Raw genomic sequence first — 6,144 nt, 5'->3', positions numbered from 1 at the left:
ATATCATCTGGCTCTTAAAATCAAAAATGTACTTTATTCATTAACCAGATTTACAATGTAAAAGGTCAGTTAAATCTTAACCCTGAAAACCAGTGAACAGCTGTAGCAATCTAATGAAGAGCAAGTACAAAGCAGCATCTTCCTCTTTAGGAATCTCTTAAAAGTATTCAGTTACACTTTATAGCCATTCCCGCTCAACTGGATGAATTGAATTTGTATGAAGAATCTCTAATTCATTCATAGATGCATAAAAAATAATAATAATAGGAGAAAACAAAGATTATTCACATATCTGATCCCAATTGGTGGATGGATGACATGGCTGCAGGAAAGCGGGATTTCATAGAAAAAGAGTAGAGCAGGTGCTTTGGTTCATAGTGGGAGTGGTGCCGGGGAAGATGTGTGCGTATTACACAGTGTGGGCGTGCTGCGTCACAGACACCACGCGCCTGCGTTGTGGCTTCGCTCAGAGGTGTAATGCCTGATTAGGGGATTACAGGAAAGTGCTTCTTTGCAGTTCTGTGAGAAACAATTATTAACATGTTGGTGTCTCTAATCCTGGATAAACACAGCTTTTCAAGAACAACAGCGACTCTTTCTTCCCCCCTTTTTTAAAAAAAAATAATAAAAAAATCCGTGTTTAAACCCCGTAGTCACTTGAACTCCAAAGCCTAACTAATACCAGCAGAGCAGACAGGCCAGTCAAGTGGAACACTGTCATTACAGAGGTTGTGCTCTTGGTGGAAGACATTGCTGGCCAGCAGGCCTTCACATCAGAGGGGAAATCCAAATTTAGCTTGGGGAGAGAAAAGCATTGTGCTGAGCACTGCTTGTTGAAAGGGCATTAGACTGAATCATGTTCACAGCTTGTAATCTTTTATTTGTTTGAATACTTGTCTCGTGTAATCTGCTTTCTAGTATTACAGAGATGGTTTTCTAAGTCATGCTAGAAAACCAATGGGTAACAGATCCAGGTGGGGTGGTACGCCAAGGTCTTCCAGTAGGCTGATGCTGGCAGAAAGACTTTCTTACTTTATCCAGCGGCTTCTATGGGGCCATTTGCAGGGCTTTTAACAAGTTAAAGTATGAAATAACAATCAAATGTAACTGATAAAACAGTAACAGGTCACAGCCGTTCAGCATAGTGATTATTTGAGCTTCCTCCAATAAGTAAGTGTCAAAGCGAATGAATTGTCACTGAACAAGATAAATGTATGTCTTTTATAAAAGATTTAATGCCTAAGCAAGCAAAGAAATATACTCCAGTGACTACATTAAAGACTGCTGATACCATTTGGTGTGTGTGATAAAAGTCAAGCAGGAAGCAATCAACCTGCTGCTGATGCCTAAGCCACCAATCTGTACTCATACAGATAGTGCCCCCCCCCCCCAAATACACACACACGCACTTTATCATTTCAGTGTTGCCTGTGGCTCTGAAATACAGCACATCAAACCAGCCTATAAGTTTCATTTCTGATGTCCTTGAACCTGCTGACTGGCCACACTGTCCACTACCTGACAATCTCTCAGTCGCCTCTCCTATCACATTTCTGTAATGTCCTGAGGAAAGATAATGAAGGATAAATTGAAAACACTACTGCTCTGAATGAACATCATTTGGTTTGCTAATCCTGTCCAATCCAGCATTAACGTAACAGACATCAGATGTAAACTATATAACTGATGGAGAAATGGATGTGCCTTAAATAAAACACCGTCTTTAAAATGGAAAATACTGGGTTGACTTCAGAATATATAATCAGCTGTGATCACATCTGTGAGTGCTGTTAGTAACCTCTGCTTTTGAGAGTCCACAGAAGAAGGCTGCAGAACGAGAGCAGTCCTAAAGGTGCTGGTGTGCGATGCTGGGGATGTGCTGTGCCCATCTGGCAGGGCAGGGTTTAGCCCTAATCCCAGAGCCCCTCTGCAGGGAAGCTTCAGACAGTTGATCACTGGCCTCCCTGCTGGTTCCTACACACTCCTGACCTCCTCGCACATATGCACATAAACACACAGACCCCTGGCACAAGGAAACAACACATCTGCACATGAGCAGCACAGCACTCTTCAAGATGAGATTTCCCCCCTCGTATTCTGAGTAAACACTGGGTGAGGAGTTTTGGTGTTTGCGAGGCACATGTAGGTTAAAATAGCAGCCGCTCAGGACAAACATAAACAAAGAGGCAGACAGGGTGGAATTACGACCCCAACAAAAAAGAAAACGCATAACATATCCACGTTCATGCAGAGGATGCAAAGAGTTGTTTTTGTGAGGCCATATGGAATAACTCATTTATCACACACACGCACACAACTAGAAACAGAGTAAATATGCACACATATAATTACAAAAACATAGACAGATAGGCAAACACACAAAGACACCCAGAAGCAGTCACCCTGCCATAAACACCACACACCTAACTGCTGATAATCCCCTAGACACAGGAACACACACACACACACTCACATACACACACAGAGCATCATTATGTTTATCACTGTGAACCAGCCCACCGACACCCATCACTCTAATTCCATTTGTCTGTTTAGATTCGTTTTGCTTTAATCCTCCCTTGTTTGTGCACAACTGCAAGCACTGCAACAGTACAGACCCAGCAAGACCGGGAACGATGGGGAGACAGCGAGCTCGCAGGGAGCACTCTCCCTCCTGACATCCTGGTCCCTTGAAGCTCCAGCAGAAGGGGCAGACAGGCGTATCTCCTTGCCCAGGGAGAAACTCCCTGTCCCAGCCACAGAGCCGTCGCCAGACCCGCAGGCCCCTGTAATCACTGCAAACAGTCAAACATCCAGTCACACAGGCTCTTACACCAACACAACATTACAGGCTTTTTACACAGTATTACACCACATCTTATTATCCCATTCAAGTCCCTCTATTAGCTCAATTGGATGGTGGGATTTTCATTTGTAAATTGGGGGATTTTAGATTAGCTTGTCTGTCAGCGATGAAATGCCCCCCGAGACTGTGAATTATGTGACCAATCACATATGAATCAATGCTGACGCACGCTGCACATGAATGGTTGGTGTCAGCAGCAACTTTAACCTAGATTATGTATTGTATGTACAGTATAGCAAAGATTTTTATCAAGCATCTCAGCTGCATGGTGGCAGAATATATTCAACACAGTCTTTAACTCATTCCCATAAGCCAAATACGACCCGTATGAATTAGCCTTGATGTAGCAACAACACATGAATCCCCTTATTTCTATATAGACCTAACAATAAACAGTGTTGGCTTTATACAGCACACAATATTCAGGTCTAATGGGGAGTTATTAAAGAGATAAATATTAGCTGCTATACACACCTAGCAGCAACATTATGCAGAACTGAAGCTGGTTGGTTGAAAGGAGACGAATGAATTTTCCCTCTTCCTCCCCAGGCCTTCCATTCAGATACAGAGTGAGAGAAGGAGGGAAAAAAGGCACCTCGAGCTAGTCGAGAGACCCGGCAAATTATGAAAATGCCTCTCTGTGTCCTAAATGGAGGCCGAGCTCTTTAATGTGGCACAAAATTAGAACCTGGGGGAGGAAGTGTGGCCCGCTTGATTGGCGAAACCCCTCCTGGCCCACAACCCCCCCTCCCTCTCAAAGCACACAAGATATCATCCTCTGCCTATTGGCGCTTTCTTGTACTGGGAAAAGTGAAGGACCCCAGAGAGAGCCCAGGGGTGTCTATAAAGGTGCCTAATTTGTCAGTTTACTCCTCAATTATTTAAATAGATCTAAGAAGGGAGCAGAGAATGAGGCTTTTGCTACCTCTTCTCAGTCAAAGCAGAGAGACCTTTCTCCACGGTAGCCGTTTTCAATTACGCTCTGCACTGCTGTCTTTGATATACAGAAGTGCTGTTGTGGAGAGGGGCTGTATCAAATAAACAAATGTGTGTACACAAGATAACAACGGGAACTTGGGGATAATATTCAGTTTGCTCTATAATAACTAAAAGTTATTCCGCATTTACAAATTTGCAGATTAAAACTAACTTTATGGGCATGCGCACGCACGCAGCGCACAAACACGTGGGAGACCACCAAACTGAAACGTCGCACATACAAGTGCATCTGCACACACCTGTGAGTTAGGATTAAGGTGAGGTTTGGATACAGAGAGAGGGGCTATTGTTACTCCTCTCCCTGCTCTTCCATCCATCCACACCATCAGGTTATAACAGCCCCCCAATTCACCCCCAGTATCATATCAGCTCCTCACACCCAGCATGAGTACCAGCTCACACAGGCTGGCAATGCCATCTCCCAGCCAGAGAGACCACTGGAGGTATGTGAGGCCTGGGGCCAGAGATTACCAGGCAGTTGAAGATTGATCCTGGGAACAGAGATGTGGCATTCCCTAAGCCTCTGACCTCCTCCAATCCCTGCCATATCTGCCTCTGTTGTTTGGTTTGATTTATTATATAGGGGAGAGGTTGTGTGTGCTGAGGATGAGGATGCTGTGGAGGTGGAGAGAATCCACACAGTGTCCTGGGGTGACCTTATCACTTACAGGCATCTGGTGTGGGCAGGTAACAGGCCCTCGCTATATCTTAATGCTTTGCCACAAAGCAAAACTGAGATCAACTACAGTCACTTTCAACGAGCTGAAAATCAGCAGTGATGGCAGAGCAGGGAAGAACAATAGTCTTGGTGCACCTATAGAAACACGTGAGCAGAAAGACAATAGCATAGTGCTTTAAACACAGGAAAACACTTGAGAGGTGCAAAGTAACCCAAATTCAAACAAATTAACACAGTGAAGAGCCCTACAAACACCTGTACAAATAAACTCAATAAACCTGCAAACAGGCTGTGCCTGACATACAAATAGTGTCAACCACACAAACACAACACACAACTGAAGAGTGATGGCAAACAAAAAGCTGAGACAAGTCAATCATGACATCATGTCAACACAGACTGTTGTTAATGGGCCTAATTCTACCCAATACACATTGATGAGCTTAAGAAGACATTTCATTAAGCTAAAGAAACTACGGCTACTATAAACTATCAGCTTAGTAAACTGTAGCAGAATATCAGCAAGCAAATCAAAGCTAGAAATATGTCAAGTACAAGGCATCTTCAATCTTCGCAAAGACGGGTGGCACCTGGTAAACACCCTTTAAACGGGTTTCTCATGCTTAGGAAAAGAATCTGCAGGCAAAGTTTTTCAGAGTGTAAGATTCTGCAAAATCTGTGGCCAGCTCAGTCTATCATGCCTCTCACACCCTCTATTCTCTTCCAAACACTAACCAACACACACCAGCCCTCCGCCTCTCTCCACTTCAAGCTTCCATCCAGCCAGAGAGAGGAGTGGAGATAGGCCCAGTTGCTAAAGCTGTCTTTTCAGCCCCTGCTCCCGCTCGGTCTATCTGAGATACACAGCAAGCGGAGGTGTCGCTTTTCCGCTGGCATTTCGGACAGTATCTACTTATAGACTAGAGAAAAGGAGAAAAGAAAAACAGAAGGGGTATTATCAGGGAGGGATGAGAGCAGCAAAGGCATTTTGTCTTTTTATTCCCCTCCTAAGCCCTGGGCTTTGCTCCCAATCCGATTGGTCGATACGGCCAGGGATGTAAATGAAATGCAAAGAGGAATAAGGCTGGCTTCCCATCTCCAGTGTGTGCCCCCCCCTAAGTCCCCCTCCTCTGTTTCACTGTCTCACTGTCTTGCTCTCTGGCTGTTTATGGTGTTGTGTTTCTGTCTCCCCATTCACGGACTTGCTGCTCTCCCTGCTTCCGTCTCACCCTCCTCGCTCGTCCTCCTCCAGCAACACCCCCCCCCCCCCCCCCCCCCCCACCCCCACTCGCTGCATCCCTCCTCTTTCCCTGGCTGGGCTCACAGCTCTTATCTCCTCAGACGCCCCACATTCCAGCGTTGCTGTGGCTCCCTGCCTGCATCCCTGGTCACGGCGATTCCATGGGTTCCCACAATCCTCGGCAGCTTGCTGATTTAGGGTGGGCAACTGACTCTCAGAAACAGGGGAGAAGAGACGAACAGAGGGGTTATGGAAAGACAGGGTGAGATAGGATGGGAGGCAGAGAGGGTGGACAGGAATTATGAAGTAAAAGGAAAATTAAAGGACAATACAAGAAGTGACAGACATGAAGTTATAGCA

Source organism: Leuresthes tenuis, unplaced genomic scaffold (assembly GCF_036924035.1).
Source record: "Leuresthes tenuis unplaced genomic scaffold, fLeuTen1.0.hap1 SCAF_15, whole genome shotgun sequence".
Lineage (NCBI taxonomy): Eukaryota > Metazoa > Chordata > Actinopteri > Atheriniformes > Atherinopsidae > Leuresthes > Leuresthes tenuis.
Note: the sequence above shows the minus strand (reverse complement) of the source record.